Genomic DNA, 20,148 nt, shown 5'->3' on the forward strand with positions numbered 1-20,148 from the left:
GGTTACAAGAGATCTTTACTGAAGGACACTGAGAAGTTAGTTCCCAAGCACAGCTTTCCAAGATGCGCTTTACAGAGCCCTTCCTGTCCTGAGTCCCACTGCAAAAACATAGCTCATAGCGTCCCTTCCTTTATTCTCATTGGGAAAAGTCTTTTTGCCTGCAGGCTAAAGGTATCTCTCTCTCAGTTTCTCCCTGATCATGCCCACTCAACGCTCATTTGATGGAAACAAAAGGCTTTCTCTCCAAATATGGCCTCCCTTGCCAGGCAGGTAGAGGCGATTGATTTTAACACAATGAGTTTTGAGCATGGTGGACACACAAAAGCCACACTGTAACCAGACCATGGCATAGTCTGCATGGAATCCAAGGACTGGAGGAAGGAAGGAATGAAACACAGGCACTTATGACTATGTCTACTTATAATTTATACACTATGACAAAGTCTGAAGTCCACAATATATACTGAAGAAAATAAACTTCTCCATAATCCCAGTCTAAGCTATATCCACTATGCAGAATTTGGTATATGTTTCACTGTCTCTCCTTTAATAAAATAAATTTTCTTACTAAAACATGGCAAACATGGCAAACCCCCGTGTGGCGGTACATACCTATAATCCATCCCAGCCCACTGGAAGCTGAGGCAACCTGGGCTACAAATCAAGACTGTGTCAAAAACAGTCTGTGGAAGGCTGCTGAATGTGTTGGGTGATGCTGGGCTCAGGATCACCCTCTGAGGGCAGTGTGGCTACACTCCTGGGTGTGGAGGCAGTGTCTGGGACAGATTTCTCAGAGCTGCCCTAGCCCATCCCTGGCCTCCAGACATGCAGCCTGGCAATGTTTCTGGCTCACTTTGTTAACTTGTGAGTTAGTGCTTAACCTGGGATTGTTATCCTCTCCAAGAAGCCTTCACCAAAAATGCTACCCACCTACCTCTTGTCCTGGCACTGAGCATTTAAGTCCCTTCCAAGATGGGGCATGGTACACATGGCTGTTATTTCAGCATGCAGGAGGTCAAGGGGGAGGGTAGCTGTTTAGAATGTAGCTTCATCCGGTGCATGGCGGCACATGCATTTAAACCTAGCACTCTGCAGGCAAAGACAGACAGAGCTCTGTGAGTTTGAGGCCAGCCTGGTCTACATAGTGAGTTTCAGGACAGCCAGGGCCACATAATGGGGAATGTGGTGATATTTTGTTTATAATCTAACAAAAAAAGCTTGCCTGAAAATCAGAGTGCAAATCTAGCCACACTAGTTATCCCTAGATGCCAGGCAGTGGTGGCACACACTTGTAGACCCTCAGAAAGCTGAGGCTTTCAGAATCTTAGTCCAGGACGGCGGCCACCCCAAACACAGAATGGAGGCGAAAGCTTGATGCAAACTGCATGAGGCTTTATTGTAATTTAACGAACTAACCCCATGTTAGCTCGGGTCTTTCACCCACCCGCCATGGCAGACGGCTAGAAAAAGACGGCTCCTTGGGTCTCCCAAAAGATCTTATAGGGCAGCGTAAGGGGAGTGTCTAGGGGTACGCACAGGCTCACGATTGGTGTGCCTCCAGGCTTGGAGGGCTTGCCCTGTGTTGATTGGTCAACTGGTTGTTATGGCTCATAGGCCCTCCCAGGGTGGTTGCTATGCTCTCTACGTCATTGTCGTGCGCTTGTCCGTAAAGCACACCCAGGGTCGTAAAGCATAGCGCCACCAGCTAACTTCCGATTGGCTCCTTGTCACGAGACAGGCATCTGACTTTCTAGTGACTAACTTCTGATGGGTTCCTTGTCATGAGACAGGCATCTGACCTCTACGTGACCAAGGTAGGTTTATGGCAAGCACGTGTTCGGCTGTTATGGCTGCCAAAAGGGAAGCCGGTTCCTTCATTCCCCCATTTTCTTTTTTGGAAATTCCAATCATGGAATTGCTGTCTCTCTAGCATCCCCATTAGGGAGTGATAGATATTGGCATCCCCATGTAAGGGAGTTCCCTTTGACTTAGCATTTTAACCAGGGAAAATGGACGGCGAAATTCTTTTCCAAACTGCTTCCTGCTGACTTTGGGACGAAGTTAGGGACCCCAGAAGGTTGAAATGCTAGTCAAAAGCAAAAAGGAATTTAGGCAATGGGGAATTCATCAGGGGCTTCTGGTTAGAAGACACTGTTGCAGAGACAGGGGGTGTCCACATCAGCTGGACTGGTTTACATCCACAGCAAGTCCAGGGCTCGCAGTCTACTTAGAACAGCCTGTAGTCAGCAACTGATACTCAGATGTCAGCCAGAAGCAGAAACCTGTTTAAGACATGTTTAAACTAGGAACAGAGGTTAAAACTTATTTACTGAAGCCCACAGTACAGAAAAAGCAGATATTTGGATATCTGTTTAAACAGCAGGAACATATTTAGCAAAAACTACAGATTTGGGCTATAAGCATGTACATTTTTCTTCTGTCCAGAGAGCCAGGTATGGATTGGACAGAGGTGCCTTTGGCCTGATGAAAAGCCCTTTAAGTTTGTACTTAGATGACAACCAAAATAAACTTAAAAACCTTGAGCTTGTGCCTGAACAGTAGATAGTCATTATTTTATCAGCTAACATACTTACTAGTCTATAGTGGATCTGACTGCCTGATGCTGTCAAGCTGACAACCAGTAATATTTCAGAGATCTGAGAAGGGTATACTTTATCCAAATCTACTAAAAAGTGACAGAAGCCAGTCAGAAGCAAGTCCATATACAGTTAGCCAAACCCAAGTTTCTCCATTACCGCTGGAGGCAGGTGTCTCAAAGACCAGCAATCCTCGCCAGGCCTATACTGTGAGAGTTTTTTTCTCTCTGTGGAAGACGGACATGGAAAAGACTGACCTTGTTTTGTCTAGGCAAAGGGGTGCAATCAATTTTCCAGTGTCCAGCAGCTTTGTCCACAGTCTCGGCCAGGTTCTGGCAGGCGGCAGGTTTCACATCTGAGCATCTCGCTCACTGGTCCAGGTGCAGGAACTGAGGTGCCTCGTAATCTTCTTTGGAGACTTTGGGTCACTGTCCGGATCTGGCAGTCTGTCTGACATTATAAACTTTAAAGATAACAATTTAAATGCCATATTCTGAAGATCTCTGAAGCATTAGAGGTCTGTTTTAATTACTTGCCTTAAGCATACAAGAAGCACACAGGTGGCTAGGTAAAGTCTTACTTCTGTAATACAGCTGAACTTAAAACTATATAGAGCTATCTTATATTTCTTAAACAGTAGCTTAACTTCTTTCTGAGGCAGGGTTTTTCTGTGACTTTGGAGCCTGTTCTAGAATTCGATCTGCCGGACCAGGCAGGCCTTGAACTCATAAAGATCCATCTGCCTCTTACTCCCGAATGCTGGGATTAAAGGCGTGTGCCACCTACACCCTGAGCTTAAAGGTGTGTGTCACCAACATTCTAAACTTAACTTCTGAAAACACAAACTGTACCAGATTAGCATCTTTTATAAAACAAGAACTTTACATTGTCAGGCTTTGCTTAAGAATAATTTTAAATTGAAGCTCTTTAAGTATAAGCATTAACATTTTAAATCTTAATTGAAAAACTTGTTTCTAAGATGGTACCTCTAATTTCCATGGGGTCACCTTTAGTCAAGATGGCGGTTTAAGTATTCTTTTTTTAACTTTAGCAAAATGGCGACCAGTCAAGTCATGTGACCAGTTACAAAATGGCCGTAACTTGCTTTGCTTAACATGCTTAAGTTTATACCAGGAAATAGAACATTTTTAAAACAAGTATACATAATTTACTTGAGAAATAAACAGGACTTTTTAAAAACAAAATCAGCTTAATATGGTTAAAATTTTAACTTATATTACCATTTTTAAAATTTATTTGTAGACATGAGAAACCATAGCACAGTTTACATTTTTTTTTAACTTGTAACAACCTTTTCTCTGACCTTCGACAACTTTCCTCTGACCTTTTACAATTTATTTTAACCCTCTATAACTTTCTGTAACAATCTTTTTCTCTGACCTCCAACTTTTCTCTGACCTTTTACAACTTGCTTTAACCCTCTATAATTTTTACCATTTGCTGTAATTCTCTATAACCTTTTAGTTTATTTCTCTGACTTTCTTAGACATTTTTAGACAATTTTCTTTTTTTCTTTCCCTCTTTATTATTTAAGTTTTTTACATTTTTTTCCATTTTTTAGTCAACATAAAAATTTTGTCAAAGTCCCTTTTATAATTTTTAATAACTTTAAGGCCCCCCCTTTTTTTTTTTTTTGAATATCCGGATCAGGACAGATGGTTCATCTGCCTGAGCTAGCTCCATGTGCTCAAGGCAGAGAGACCTGGGGTGGGGGTGCTGCTGGTAACCCCAGACCCTTGGCCAATCCAGGGGTGGGAAAAAGACTCCTGCGGCCCCCCTGCATACCATGTGTGTGGAGCACAGAAAGACGGGTAGCAGATGGCGGCCTTGTAGCCATGTTCCCCCAGAGCAGGGAAACAGCCATAACGGCAGCTGGGGCAGAAACAGCCCTACTGGGCATGCCTCAGACCCGCAGGTGGGGATAGAAAGGGGGTGGCGTGGTGGATCCTGAATTGAAAACCAATGATGATAACACAGAATAGACAGGAAAGAACAGACGCCAACCCAATCCGCCCACGCTGCTCATAAGGCAATGGCGCCGGGAAGACGGCGGCAGAACTCGGCGGCTAACTGAGGCGGGTCCAAGTGTCCTTGGCCCGAGTCTGTACCTCCTGGGTCCTGGGTGTCCTCAGAGTGGCAGTCTGTCCTCCGGGTGCATCTGCCGATCATAGTTGAGGTGGCGCCACGTGCTCAGAGAATCAAGAAAAGACCCCTGACCCATGCATGCCATGTGCGTAGGGAGAGCAGGGACAGAAAGAGATGCTTAAGAAACATATAACACAAATGTGAAACATGGACAGACAGTACAGTAACACAGACTAGGGTCCTATTTGGAATTTTAGATGACTTGATTCCAACAAGTACCTCTTTTACAGATTGGGCGACCCGCTTGGATCCCCTTACAGATGGAGCAGGCAATTTGCTCCCACCAAGTCCCTGTCCTTACAGATTGGGCGACCCGCTTGGGTCCCCTTACAGATGGAGCAGGCAACTTGCTCCCACCAAGTCCCTGTCCTTACAGATTGGGCGACCCGCTTGGGTCCCCTTACAGACGGACCAGGCGACTTGCTCCCAGCAAGCCCCTGTCCTACAAATTGGGCGACCCGCTTGGGTCCCCTTACAGACGGACCAGGCGACTTGCTCCCAGCAAGCCCCTGTCCTACAAATTGGGCGACCCGCTTGGGTCCCCTTACAGATGGACCAAGCAACTTGGTCCTACCAAGTCCCGCTCCTACAGACTGCAGAAGCTGTCATCCGAACCTCTGCCCTAAACAATTCTTGTACAGAAACCATACAGAAACAAAGACTGGAAGATAAAGTTACCTAGTGTGGCGCCACATGACTCAACGAAAGAGGGTGCTGTAACTTTAACTGACTAACTATGGTCCTTAACGTCCATCCAATGGTCAAAAGTCAGACTGAGGGGGGTTGGTTACAGTCAGTCCCATCATCAAAGTCACAGATAAGACAAAACAACACCCAAGACACAGACAAAAACTATCAGATGTCTGTCTCCACCTAGACAGACAAAACCATTCCAGAAATACAGACGGCCGGGAGGACGGATAACTTCCCCAATCCAGGAGAACTACCGTACCCTCACCGGCTCCCAGACGGGAATCTCCCAAGCGTCCCTGAGGTTCCCACAGACTTCCTGGAACGTCTTCCAGGGTGGCAGTCGGTGATCTCCCAAGCACGTCTACTGATCACACTCTGTCTCCTCCCGAGACCAGAGCTCTTGTCTCTTCCCGAGACACGAGCGACTGCAAAGCACAGAACCAGATTTCAGCCGGCACAAAAACACAAAGACACAGACAATACAGGGTACCCACTTACCTCCAAGATCGACTCCACTCAGGTGAGGGGTGGTCGCAAATCCAGGACGAGCCCCCAAAATGTAAGACCCTCAGAAAGCTGAGGCTTTCAGAATCTTAGTCCAGGACGGCGGCCACCCCAAACACAGAATGGAGGCGAAAGCTTGATGCAAACTGCATGAGGCTTTATTGTAATTTAACGAACTAACCCCATGTTAGCTCGGGTCTTTCACCCACCCGCCATGGCAGACGGCTAGAAAAAGACGGCTCCTTGGGTCTCCCAAAAGATCTTATAGGGCAGCGTAAGGGGAGTGTCTAGGGGTACGCACAGGCTCACGATTGGTGTGCCTCCAGGCTTGGAGGGCTTGCCCTGTGTTGATTGGTCAACTGGTTGTTATGGCTCATAGGCCCTCCCAGGGTGGTTGCTATGCTCTCTACGTCATTGTCGTGCGCTTGTCCGTAAAGCACACCCAGGGTCGTAAAGCATAGCGCCACCAGCTAACTTCCGATTGGCTCCTTGTCACGAGACAGGCATCTGACTTTCTAGTGACTAACTTCTGATGGGTTCCTTGTCATGAGACAGGCATCTGACCTCTACGTGACCAAGGTAGGTTTATGGCAAGCACGTGTTCGGCTGTTATGGCTGCCAAAAGGGAAGCCGGTTCCTTCACACACCTTTAGCCCCAGCATTCAGGAGACAGAGGCAGACAGGTCTCTGTGAGTTCAAGGCCACCCTGGGCTACATGAGATTGACTCTGTCTAAAAGAGAAACAGAGCTCACACAAAGGTGATCCCAGCACTTGGGATCAAATGCCTTTAATCCCAGCACCAGGGAGGTGAAGACAAGAGGGACATGACGGGCAGAGAGAGGAATATAAGGTAGGAGGAGACAAGAGAGAGATGCAGTCTGAGGTTTCATAGAGATGGAGGCAGTCTAGGCAGTCAGTCTGAGCATTCAGTCTGAGGATGCAAACCTGAGCAGTGGTTAGTCTGAAGCAATCTTAACAGGCAGTCTGAGGACAGGATCGCCCCGTTTGGTCTGAGGATTCAGTAGAGTTAAGAGGTCTCTCTTGTGGCTGGCTCCTTTACTCCTCTGATCTTTCAGCATTTACCTCATATCTGACTCTGGATTTTTATTATTAAGAACAATTACAATTAGAATTCGTGCTACAGGAGAGATCCTTTCTGAGAGAGAGAGAGAGAAACAGACAGAGACAGAGACAGAGAGGACAGAGAGCCAGATAGAGTTGTGTTTCTCAACCCAGAAAGTGTAATCTAAAATCTAAACATAACCTAAAACTGCAACTTCTGCCTTGAGAAAGCCCACCAATTGCTCAGAAAATGTAACTTTGGGTGGGAACCCAAAAACACACACTTGCAGATGAATGCCTATTCGAGATTACAATGTAAGCCATGGGAGATTTCAGTTTCGTGGCACAAATACCGTGGGCATGAGCCAGGCCCCAGACTCATGCTTTCATTAAAGAGTTCTCCTCATTAGTCTCTGAGGTGTTTGGAGTAATTTCTCTTTGAAAGCTTAATTTTGCCTTTACCAGGGGATGGCAGGAATGCTTGGCTAACCTGGGAACAAAGAAGCAAGCACAATGGATGTTTAATGTCATTGGCTAAAGTAGGAAGAGGATATGAAACTAGAACCAGACAGCATAATTTTAGGAAAATAAACATTATTTGTTCTTTCTTTCTTTTTTTTTTCTGGGTGGGTGTTGGGCATTTGTGACACATCCCTTTAATCCCTGCAGCTTGGTCTACATAGTGAGTTCCAGGCCATCCAGGGCTATATAGTGAAACTTGCCTCACACAAAAGTGGTGGGTGGGAGCTAGAGAGATGGTTCAGCAGTTAGATTTTTTTACTGCTCTTACAGAGAACCCAGGTTCCTTCCCCAGAAACCACATGGAAACTCACAGCCATCTGTAACTCCAGTTCCAGGGGATCCAATGCTTCTTCTGACCTCAGCCACCAGGCACACACAGGATACACATACACACATAAAGAAAATATTTTTTGTTGTTGTTGTTTTGTGACAGGGTTTCTCTGTATTGTTTTGGAGCCAGTCCTGGAACTTTCTCTGTAGACCAGGTTGGCCTTGAACTCACAGAGATCCACCTGCCTCTGCCTCCCGAGTGCTGGGATTAAAAGCGTGCACCACCAACACCCGGAGCCCCAAAGAAAATTTTTAAAAAGATCAAAATAAAACAAAGCAAGCAAACAAATAAAAATAAGAACAACAACAAAAAGCCTTCAATTCTCCATCTTTCCCACCTCTCCAACACCTCTTCATTGGTCCTGGTGGCACTGGGAGTAGTGTGTCACGTAGCATACCCTTTTGTGCAGTCAGCTTTACTATGTTCCTTGCAGAGGGTCACTGGTCTGGTTCAATGACTCCGGTTTCTGATATACCATCATCACTGAATCCTAACCAAAACTCCTTTGGAATATCCCATGTCTGGGAGTCTTGGAGACTTGGTATTGTTCCACAGGAACAGTCCCTTCACAAGTTCCAGGGGTAGATGTTAGGGTGGGTCAACCCAAGGCCCAGCTATGGGCCTGGGTGGTAGCTGAGATGGTCAGTCCAGGCCCCTCGGTCAGGGTGCAAAACTAACTTCCCTATGCTCATTTCATCAGGGTCTGTTCTCCTTAGCCTGTGGTAAGGGATGGGGCCATCTCTCCCAAGTTCAGGGAGCCTGGCAGCTCTCCTGTGAGGGTCAGGACCAGCTCTCTTGCTGCAGTGCCAGCTTTCCCAGGGCCAGTGAAGAGCAGGGCTAACTCAGTATGGCTCTCAAATTTCATCATGCATGCTTCCTAGGACCTCTGAGGTGACACATGCCACAGACATCAACACAGACCCAGCTGCAGTTGGACCATGGACCCAGACATGGCGCTTGGCAGCAGCTCAGTCCAGGACATCTTGGCTCTAGGTGGAAACACTGGCCACTCAGATCAGGATGGCTCTGGTGGAGGCATGGCTCCCAGATACCAACAAGGCCACAGCCCCAACCCCAGGCTTTTGTGTAACGTTTGGTGGTACCATGGGCTTTGAACTTCAACAGACCCCAGCTTAGGCAAGGCGACAGACTCAGATACAGTCCTTGCAGCAGCCGGGTCTGGATGTCACTATTGCCCCAAGTAACAGTGCAGGCCACTCAGATCAGCCAGAAAATCTTTTTAAAAGATTTGTGTGTGAGTGTGTGTGTGTGTGTGTGTGTGTGTGTGAGAGAGAGAGAGAGAGAGAGAGAGAGAGAGAGAGAGAGAGAGGATGCTAGAGGAGCTAAGATGTGTCATATTTCACCGCCCAATCAATATGGGTTCTGAGAATCAAACTTGGGTTCTCTGCAAGAGCAGTATGCACTCTGAACTTCTGGGCCATCTCTTCAACTGCTTTTTGAGACAAGATCTCACTATGTAGTACTGGCTTCAAACTCAAAATCCTCCTTCTTCCACCTCTAATGAATGCTGGGATTACACAGGAACACCACCACACATGGCTGTTAGGGTTTTGTTTTGTTTTTCTTTAATAATAAATATTTAAATTTTTGGTTATGTATTTATTTGTTTGTTTTTCGAGAAAGGGTTTCTCTGTGTAGAAACCAGGGTTTCTTGGTTGTCCTGGAATTCACTCTGTAGACCAGGCGGGCCTCAAACTCAGAGATGCACCTGCCTCTGCTTCCCAAGAGCTGGTTCTTTTTTTTTTTTTCCCCTCACCCTCATGGATGATTTTGATAGTCATGCTGTTTACATTTACAAAACAAAATCAGATGGAGACTATACAGCAATATTCATGAAGTAGATAGCTAATAACAATACCAAGTTATTTCTAAGGCTTGTTTTTTTGTTTTTGTTTGTTTTAAGCAAGCTCTCACTATGTAGCCCTGGCTGGTCTGGAACTTGCTATGTAAACCAGGCTAGCCTCAAAATCAGAGATCCTCTTGCCTCTGCCTCCAGAACATTGGGATTAAAGGTGTGCACCACAATACCCAGGTATTTTTATTTATGTTTCTGTGTGTGTTCATGGGGGGCTTGTGGGTGCATGCTTGAACCAGAACCAGAGTAAGTGTGTGTGCCCTGGGAAGCCAGAAGATGGCAAAAGATCTCCTGGAATTAGAGTTATAGGTAGTTTTTAGCTGCCTAAAGTGAGTGCTGGGTCCGGAACTCTTCCTTGGAAGATCAGCACTCTTAATTCGGAGCCATTGCTTTAGTCCTGGGATTCTATTTTTATGACTATGCAGATATATACGAAATACAATAATATATTAAGGCCTATGGGAGCAGTTTGCCCTGTAGGGCATATCTCATAGTGATGCTGTTGAGAACTGACAGTGGATGCAGACTGATCTAGATCAGACATATTAAACTCTTGCCAGGTGCGTAGTGACACATGCCTGCAATACCAGTTACTTTGGAGTCTGAGCCAAGAGAGTCACCTGAGTCTAGAAATTCAAGGCCAACCTGGCAACCTGGGCAACCTAGAAATATCCTATTTCAAAATCAAACAAGGCTAAGTTCTCTGTAGACAGCAACCTCTCTATTAACTGTAGCAGGGTAGCTGACTGTTTCCACCGCCTAGCCACGGTGTTCCCACCGCCTAGCCACGGTGTTCCTACCACCTAGCCACAGTGTTCCCTTCTAGAGCTAACAGACCTGATGAATACGAAACTTTTTAGCTCAAGTAAAAGTCTATACTATGAAATAACTACTTCACTAAAATATATATTTACATATATATATTACATATATATATATATGTATATATATATAATTTGAAATTAGAGGGTTCGAAAATGTTCGTATCTACCTCTGAGTTAGTACAAACCACACAGCATTGATGGATGTGCTGATCACCACAGCCTGTCTGCAGTTGGAGAGAGACAGTGCTTTTTGTATTGTAGCGGTTATTGGTTTATTGACTTTTGTGAGTGTACGTGGAGTGGGAAACTCTCGTGTCACAGCACACATGTGGAGGACAGAGGACAACTTGCAGGAGCTGGTTCTTGCCCTCCACCTACTACGGATCCTGAAGATAGAACTCAGGTTGTTGGGCTTGGTGGCCAGCACTTACCTGCTGAGCCAACTTGCTGGTCTGGTTTTTGTTTATTTGTTTTCACTTATTTTTTTTTTTTAAAGTAGCCCTGGCTGGCCTCAAACTCACAGAGATCCACCTGACTCTACCTCCTGAGTTAAGGGGTTAAAGGCATGTGTCACCATGCTCAGCCTATTTTTGGTTTTGCTTTATTTATTTATTTTGCGGCAAGACCTTGTTATGATGCCTAGGCCGACCTTGAACTCATGATCTTCAGCTCTCTGAGTGCTGGAATTACAGGCGAGTGCCATATGGTGGACTGGAGAGATGGCTCAATGGTTAAGAACTCTTATTCTTACAGAGGACCCAAGTTTGCTCCCAGCATCTACTTGTTGGTTCACAACTGCCCACAATTTCAGGATGCAAATGATACAGACATACATTCAAACAAAACATTCATACACATAAAATATAATAAATAGCCTGGTGGTGGTGGTGGTGGTGGTGCACACCTTTAATCCCAGCACTCAGGAGGCAGAGGCAGGTGGATCTCTGTGAGTTCAAGACCAGCCTGATCTATACAGTGCGAGTTCCAGGACAACCAGAGCTGTTATACAGAGAAACCCTGTCTCGAAAAACAAAACAAAAAATTACAACAAATAAATCTTTTTTTTTTTTAAGATTAAAAGGGGTTTGTGATTGCTAGTCTCTGGGGTTCTATCTGGGAGTTGAAATGTTTGTTCTACATTATTCTATTATGTTGTTTTATTTGTTCATTATTTTTTGGGGGGGCCAGGAAAAATATATGAGATCTGTATTATGCTAAAACACGTATAACTCATAGACATTATTACAACAAAATTTCGTGCAAATAGTACTACCTATTTTATTTGTTTGAGACAGATTTGTTTGTCATGTAGCCCAGGTGGCCTGAAACTTGCTGTGTTGTGAGTGACTGTTCTCCCAGCCAAGCAACTGCACTTTCTTGTAAAAGAGTTATGCAAACTGGGCTTCTTGACTGTTTATACCTCCTCATAGAGGGGTGAGGAAGGTCATGAGACCCTTACCTATTCATCCAGGTGATGCAATCCTATCTCTTGTTTATGCAACTCAACCTTAATTGCACATGGCCTGGGAAGAGGCTAGCATGTATATAGGCTGGGGGAACATAGAGGGAGAGCTCATCCCTTCTGGGTACTGTAGGGGAAAAAGCAGCTACCCAGGTAGGTAACTCTCCTTACCTCTGCTCTGTAAGGAAGCCCACAAAACTCATTGATTTCTTAGGGTGAACTTTGGCGGACTCATGCCTTCATTTGCTGCTGGGAACTTAGGAGTAGACTTTGTGTTTCTGTCTCCTAGGAAGGAATTTGAGCAAAGTAACTGAGGTGAGCTTGAACTTCTGATCTGGGGTTACAGGTGTGCACCACCACACCCAGTTTTATGAAGTGCGTGGGGGCGGGGGGTTGTAGAACCCAGAGCTTCAGGGATGTTGGGCAAGCACTCTACCAAGTAAACTACACCCCAGCCTTGTCCCCACCTCTTTACTTACTTCTTTCCTTGCTGTAGGAGAAACTTCCGCAAGCAGGACTAGCGTGTCGTGGAGGTATGCATGTTTCAGGATCTTATCAGTATTTCCTAAGTGCTGGTTAAAGCCAGCATCCATTTATGCTCAAAACGAGATTACAGAACCAAGAGAAATTCCCAGTGTAGCCCTAGGTTTGAGGGTCCTGTGGACCAGCACAAGTTATAATCACTGGTCTGTACTAGTCACTTTTGAGGTCCCACAGATGTGAGTGGAATTTTAGATTTTTCTGTAAGTCCCTTTCTCAGGTTCCTCTTCCTTCACTCAGCTTTCCTAACAGTGTTTTTGTTTCCTTTCCACTCCTGGAAGATCCCAGCCATGTCCACTTGCCCTCATTCCATCAAAGAAGCCATTGTGGTCCTCTGTGAGACCAGGCTGGAGGGGCTCTGATACTTCAGAGCATAGTATCCAGAAGCTGGACACACAATATTGGCCAAACTTGTCAACATTTGTGTATTTGGGTTGTCATTTGCTGAGCTGGGTGTTCAAGGCACAGAGGAGAGGCAAGATGCCTGCCCTACAGAATAGACAGCAATACTGTCTTCAAGGTACTGGGCTAATAAAGGCCTTCCTATTTTTTTCTTCTTAAGATGAAGTCTTAGCTGAGTGGCCCACACCTGTAATCCTAGCACCAAGGAGGTAGTAGTATCATGAGTTCTAGGTTAGCTTATTGAAAGGCTCAGCCAGATACCTAGGCAGCTTAAAGGGCCCTATGTTGTGTGGCCACGTTATGGCTATATCACTCATTACAGGGCTGCGTAGGGACTCAGTGCGCATGTGTGAGCTCCGCCTTTTAAACCCAAAGCATGCATTATTCTCCTCTCTCTCTCTCTCTCTCTCTCTCTCTCTCTCTCTCTCTCTCTCTCTCTCTTTCCTCTCTCTCTCCCTCTCTCTCTCTCCTTCCTCTCTTACTCTCTGCTCGGCTCTGTTCTCCATTTCTCTCCCCTCCCTCTCTAGCTCTCCCGCCCTATAATAGACTGGTTAATGTGCTCTCTATAGTTCGTGTCCATCTCTTGAATTTCTAATTTAAGCAAAAGAATAACACTTATGACACACAGTACCATCAGTCTTAATAATAATAATAATAATAATAATAATAATAATAATAATAATAAAAAGACAAGCTGGGTGTGGTGGTGCATGCCTTTGATCACAGCACCCCAGGGCTTATGGAGGCAGAAACAGATCGCTGTGAGCTCAAGGCCAGCCTGATCTATGTAGTGAGTTTCAAGGCTGTGCAGAGAGAACCTGTGTCACCCTCCACCCTCATAAAAGCAAAGTCAGGCATTGTGGTGAACTCCTTTAATGCCAGTACTCAGTGTTAGACCAGGATGGATGAGATGATGTGAAAATAAGAAAGAAGGTGGAGACGTGTCCCACACTGAGGCAGACTGTCCTTTATCAAGACAATGAAGGACCATGTCTCTCCATGGGAAAAGAGACTCTGAGGTACAGGAGGTTCAAGGGATTATAGGGTAGAAAAGGGAACTTGTGGGGTGAAAAGCTCCCTCTGTGGCTCTGTTTCTGCAATCTCAAGGTTGTAAATACCCCCTGAAGTTCTTAGGAGCTGCTGGCTTTCTGGTCAGGCAGCTGTACTTACCACTATGCTCAGTCCAGAGTGTCTCAGTGTACCCTGAGACTCTGTTCACTCAGGAGGCAGAGGATCCCTGTGACCTTAGGGCCAGTGTGAAACTGAAACAGGAACCACATTGTTATACATTGTTACTAAATCTACATACCTCACAAGAATAAGTTATGGGCTTGGTTTGTTTGTTTGGTTTTTTTGGTTTTTTATTTTGTTTTGTTTGGTTGTTTTTGAGACATGTTTCTCTGTATAAACTCTGACTATCCTGTAACTAGCTCTATTGACCATGTTGGCCTGGAACTTACTAAAAAGATCTATCTGCCTCTGCCTCCTGAGTGCAGGTTTCTGTTTCTCAAGCCTAATGTATCCTGAAAACCTTGTTTTTTGAACACAACCTGAATTTGTGACCCCATGATGCTTGCCCACCCTGTTTGCCTTGCTAACTCCTGAACCTATGATAAATGACTGCCCCTTTGCTTTACAAAAATGTGTCTTCCTGGATACCTTTCGGATACCTTGCTGACTCCCCTTCCACGTGGTGTATTCTTGCTCTTATTTTTATTGCCTCTTTCTAACAGCCAATTATCACAACAACTGTTTACTATCACACTTTACCCCACAGGCAGCCTGGAGCCCTGAATCCCCACTCTTCTATCCAGGTGCTAACAGCCAATTATCTCAACATGTGTTTCATTCAACTTTAACCCTTTCCCATAAAAAGTACCTCAAAAGCCAGTGAGGGACTGCTTTCTACCCTCCCTCCCCCACCCCACCCAGGGTGAAGCAGAAGTCTGGTGAGTCCCATGTGCACCTCTGAATAAAGCTTGCTTTTATCAGACAGTCCTGGAAATGTTTCTTAGGTCTGACACCAGCTTGGTCTACACAGTGAATTCCAGGCCAGACAGGGCTGCAAAGTGAGACCCTGTCTGAAAACAAAAGAGAGAGAAAGAAAGAATAATGCAGAAAAGAGGAGATAAGACCTTTCTGAGTCTTCTAGTCCAGCCTCAAACTTTTGATCCTCCTTCCCCAGCTTCCCAAACAGCTGGGATTACAAGCGTGCACCGTGGCACCAGACTAAGAATTCAACCCCTTTGAAAAGTGTGTGTGTGTGTGTGTGTGTGTGTGTAAGAGAGACAGAGAGACACACACACACACACACACACACACACACACACACACACACACCAGGCACACAAGTACTCCACAGAACTTGTGTAGAGGTCAGAGGACAATCTATGGGAGTTGGTTTTCTCCTTCTCCCATGTGGGTCTTGGGAATTGAATTCAGGTCCTCAGGCCTGATAGCAAATACTTTTACCTGAGGAGCCATGTCATGAGCCCCAAGAATTGTCTTTTTAATGCTCACAAAGACCCCACTTGGGTTTACAAATGCGGAAACAAAGACAGAGATGTTAAATAACTTGTCCAATGACACGCAGTCAACAAGGGATGGAGCTAATTTTTTGTTTGTTTGTTTTTGGTTTTTGGTTTTTGGTTTTTCAAAACAGGGTTTCTCTGTGGCTTTGGAGGCTGTCCTGGAACTAGCTCTTGTAGACCAGGCTGGTCTCGAACTCACAGAGATCCTCTGCCTCTGTCTCCCAAGTGCTGGGATTAAAGGCGTGCACCACCAACGCCTAGCGGAGCTAAATTTTTTGTTGTTTTGTTTTTCAAGACAGGGTTCTCTGTGTAACTGTTCTGACTGTCCTGGAATTCTCTTTGTAGACCATGCTGGCCTTGAACACAGAGATGTGCCTACCTCTGCCTCCTGAGTACTGGGATCAAAGGCATGTGCTACCACTGCCTGGCAAGATATTTTTGTCAATGTTAAGTGGATGCTGGGAAGATAGTAAAATAGAACAGGATGATAGTGAAAGACCCCTGGAGGCTCAGGCCCACAGGATCTCAGCCCAGGACCACGGCCACCCCAATCACCAGGCAGAGGTGAAAACTTGATACAAACAGCAAGAGGCTTTATTGCAGTTGTTTAATGAGCTAACCTCATGTTAGCTTAGGCCTTTCATCCATCCACCATGGCGGATGGCTAGGAAAGATGCCGAAAAACCACAGCATAGAGATCTTATAGGGCAGCATAAGGAGAGTGTCTAGGGGTACCCACAGGCTCAGGATTGGTGTGCGTCCAGGCTTGCCCTGTGCTGATTGGTCAACTGGTTGTTATGGCCCATAGGCCCTCCCAGGGCAGTTGCTATGCTCTGGACGTCATTGCTGTGCACTTGTCTGTAAAGCACACCCAGAGCCATAAAGCATAGCACCACCAGCTAACTTCTGATTGGTTCCTTGCCACAAGGCAGGCATCTGACCTCCTAGTGACTAAGGCAAGGTCAGGCAAGCATAACAGGTTAGCCTGTTATGGCTGCCAAAATGGGGAGCTGGTCCCTTCAATAGCATGAATGATAGTTGTTGATGTGTGTAGTGTTTTTGTTCTTTGGGCTTGGTTTGGTCTGTTATTTATTTAATTTTGACAGGGGCTTACTGTGTGACCCAGGCTGGTCTTGAACTTGCGATCTTCCCAATTCAGCCTCCAGTGTACTCTGATTACAGGTGTGTCATCCTAGCTGGCATATGTGTGGTACTTAGGACAGGGATGTGTACTGCAATGCTGAAGAACCATCTCACCACAGCACAGAGCTCTCAAAAGGCATGTGAAGTTCTCCACATGCTCTCAATACAAGTCCTGGTCCAGAGAAGACACAAATGCCTGGGGAGGAAGAGCGTGTAGAGGGAAGCAGCTGGCAAGGGACTACACACACACAGTGCAAACCTTTGCCACTGCTTTCCCAGCTGGTGTCTGTATAGATCATGGGTCCTTTATCAGTCATAGAGCTGTGACCTTGAAACGGCACTCCTAGAGCCTCTGTTTACCTTCTTTGAGGAATAAGGAAATAACAGGGTGTCACATACTGACACCTGGCTAAGCCCTGCCATAAACATGCAAGTGTTCTCATCATCCTGGATTTGCAAAGGCGCAAACTGAAACTAGGAAGTTGACAGCTTACATGGTGTGTGGCAAGGAGAACTGTGTGTGCCTTTGGAACACTCTATTCTGTAAAGAGATAGCTCTTCAGTGTAGCAATACACATCACTTGACCAGCTGCCCAGGAGCCCAAGGACCCCTGGCAAGTCACCAAGGAGGCTGATGGCAGAAGTCAAGGAATGTAGCATCTACCTCTCAGCAGGACTAGGACTGCCCCTCAGGGGGCTCCTTAGGACTCCAAAGGACTCGTCATAAGGAGGAGGGGAAGGGACACAAAAGAAAAGGGCTAGAGATATCACAGTGGCAGAAATCCGTGCAAGGCTCTGGGTTAAAGAAAGAAAGAAAGAAAGAAAGAAGAAAGGAAAAGAAAAGAAAAGAAAAGAAAAGAAAAGAAAAGAAAGGCAGGACAGTTGTGGGCCTGTGCGTCCCATGTTCTGACCGCCCTGCTTCTTGCTGAACATTCAGGACACTAGTAAGATTATTTGCAGTATCTTTCCCTACAACTGAAGGGACCAGCTCCCCATTTCGGCAGCCATAACAGCCTAACATGTGCTTGCCTGACGTTGCCTTGGTCACTAGGAGGTCAGATGCCTGTCTCGAGGCAAGGAACCAATCAGAAGTTAGTTAGCAGGGCTGTGCTTTATGGCTCTGGGTGTACTTTACAGACAAGTGCACAGCAGAGGCATACAGAGCATAACAACCACTCTGGGAGGGCCTATGGGCCATAACAACCAGTTGACCAATCAACACAGGGCAAGTCCTCCAAGCCTGGAGGCACACCAATCCTGAGCCTTTGCGTAACCCTAGACATTCCCCTTACACTGCCCTATAAGATCTCTGTCCCGTGGTTTCTTGGGGTCTTTTCCCAGGCATCTGCCTGGTGGATGGATAAAAGACCCGAGCTAATGGGGTTAGCTCGTTAAACAACTGCAATAAAAGACTCATTGCTTTTGCATCAAAATGGGCCTCTTGGTGATTTGGGGGTTCAGAATTTGGTCACAACACAACCTGATTCCAACCCATGTCACAGTAGAGAAATTATTTTGCTATCAAGTGATAAAGCTCTGCAGGGCCAAAGAATACCATTTTCTGCACCTTTGTCTTGATGCATTATCGCCAGGTTTTGTTTCTTTTCTTATTATATGCTTTGTTTTAATGTTGATATTTGGGACACCGTGTAACACAGGCTGGCCTTGTTGGAAAAGACTAATCTCAGTGTCACACAAACAAATACACAAAGCAAACATAAACCAGTAAGGCAATTTCTTTTTATAGAAAGAATGTGTCATGACCCAAACCAGACTAGCAAGCACAGTGGGACACAAAGTTCCCGGTATCTGGAACAGATGCCTGGTTTTGTTGTCAAGGGGAGGGAGCATCAAGCAGAAGTATAGTTTCTTCTTAACTAGAGTAATCATGGTCCTGTAGCAGTCTTGGGGGGAAGATTGAATTCAGGTAATACTGAGACAGAAGTGCAGTTATGAGGCTCACAGTCTGTAGAATCCGGCAGAGGGATAACATCTGGCCTGGGCTGAGAGGGCTTGGTTTCACTGGAATCCAATTTTGTTTTGTTTTGTTTTGTTTTGAGAAATGGAATGTTTTGTCTGTCTAACTCCCTGCCTGGAGACACAGAGAGAACTGATATGGGCACCCTTTCTAGGCTAACATGACTCACAAGGTTCAGATCCTCCCATCAAGAATAGAAAATTCCCCTCCCCTCAGGGTTCAGGGAGCTCTGCAGAAGAGGAGGTGGAAAGATTGTGAGAGCCAGAGGGGATGGGTGACTCCAAGGAAACAGTGACTTCCAGACATGACAGGACTGATGCCATATGAACTCAGAGACTGGCAGCATGCCCAGGGCCTGCCCAAGTGCAAACCAGATGAGGTCCCAGCGCTGCGATGGCAAAGTGGACACAGGCTCCCACTCCTCACCAGACTGACATCTGCTTGCAAAGGAAAACTTAGTTTTCTCAGTGGTTATATTAACCACAGTTAAGGGTAGGCCCCCATGTTCAGCAGTAGATAGCCAACACAAGGGTATTTTTAAAATAGACTTTTTGTCTCGTATTGTTTTGTTTGGACATTTATTTTTGTCTAACTAGCCTTTTGCTTGCGTATTATAGTTTCTCCTTTTGTGGTGTTTTTTTTTAAATGTAGAAATAATAAATGTGGATTCTTTTATTTGCTCTTGACCTTGGAGTTAGTCAGAAGAAGGGCAGAAGCTGCGAGTGAATCCTGGGGAGTGCAGGACCTTTTAAAGGCTGTGGTTCTGACATGACTTGCAATGGGCTGGAACAGGTTTGTGAGCTGAAGAGCTGCATGCTCACCCAAGCTTGAAGGAGGACATGTGGAGCCCATCCATGCCTAGGTAGTGCAGGTGGTTGTGGCCCAGCCTGTTGGGGAAGGTCACCGTGTGCCCGTCAGGTAGCATCACCTTGAACTCATCATTATGGAAGGCCACGGTGAACTGCAACGGGAGGGCGAATATCAGCAGGACCGGGGTGCCTGGTGGTGCTCCCATGTCCAGGCAGGAGGTTCATATTTGGGCTCCCGTTTCACCACACCTTGACCTCTGATCCTGGACTTCAGTGACTTGTCCCCAGCTCCTGCAGACAATGATGGATTCGTGGAAGCGGGGATTAAAATGTAGGTTCAGCTTGTCTTGCCCCTGGCCCAGGTTAATGGTGAAGCTGTTAACATCCTTGTGGATCTTGCCTTTAATCTTCAGGGTCATCCCTGATTTCTTGTCCAAGTTTGTGATTTCAAATTTCTCCTCATTTTCTACATGTCACACTTCCTCAGTGGCTAGCTGGATCCTGATTTTGTGTTTTTATAGATTTGTGTGTGTGTGTGTGTGTGTGTGTGTGTGTGTGTGTGTGTGTGTATTTTGTTAGGTCTCAATCCCCACCACACACACAAATGGCTGAGGTACCTATTGGCATATCAAAAGCAGACGCTGTCCTCAGCTTCTCTCAGCATTGCTAGTACCTGTTACAGAGACGTCCTGGCTGGCATACCCCAT

General features: G+C 45.8%; 1 pseudogene; it reads right to left on the minus strand.

The window, feature by feature from the left end:
- Positions 1–19,218: 19,218 nt before the first annotated feature.
- On the minus strand, positions 19,219–20,148 carry LOC100754948 (annotated as a pseudogene).

The sequence above is a fragment of the Cricetulus griseus genome, chromosome 3, assembly GCF_003668045.3.
Source record: "Cricetulus griseus strain 17A/GY chromosome 3, alternate assembly CriGri-PICRH-1.0, whole genome shotgun sequence".
NCBI classification, from domain to species: Eukaryota; Metazoa; Chordata; class Mammalia; order Rodentia; family Cricetidae; genus Cricetulus; species Cricetulus griseus.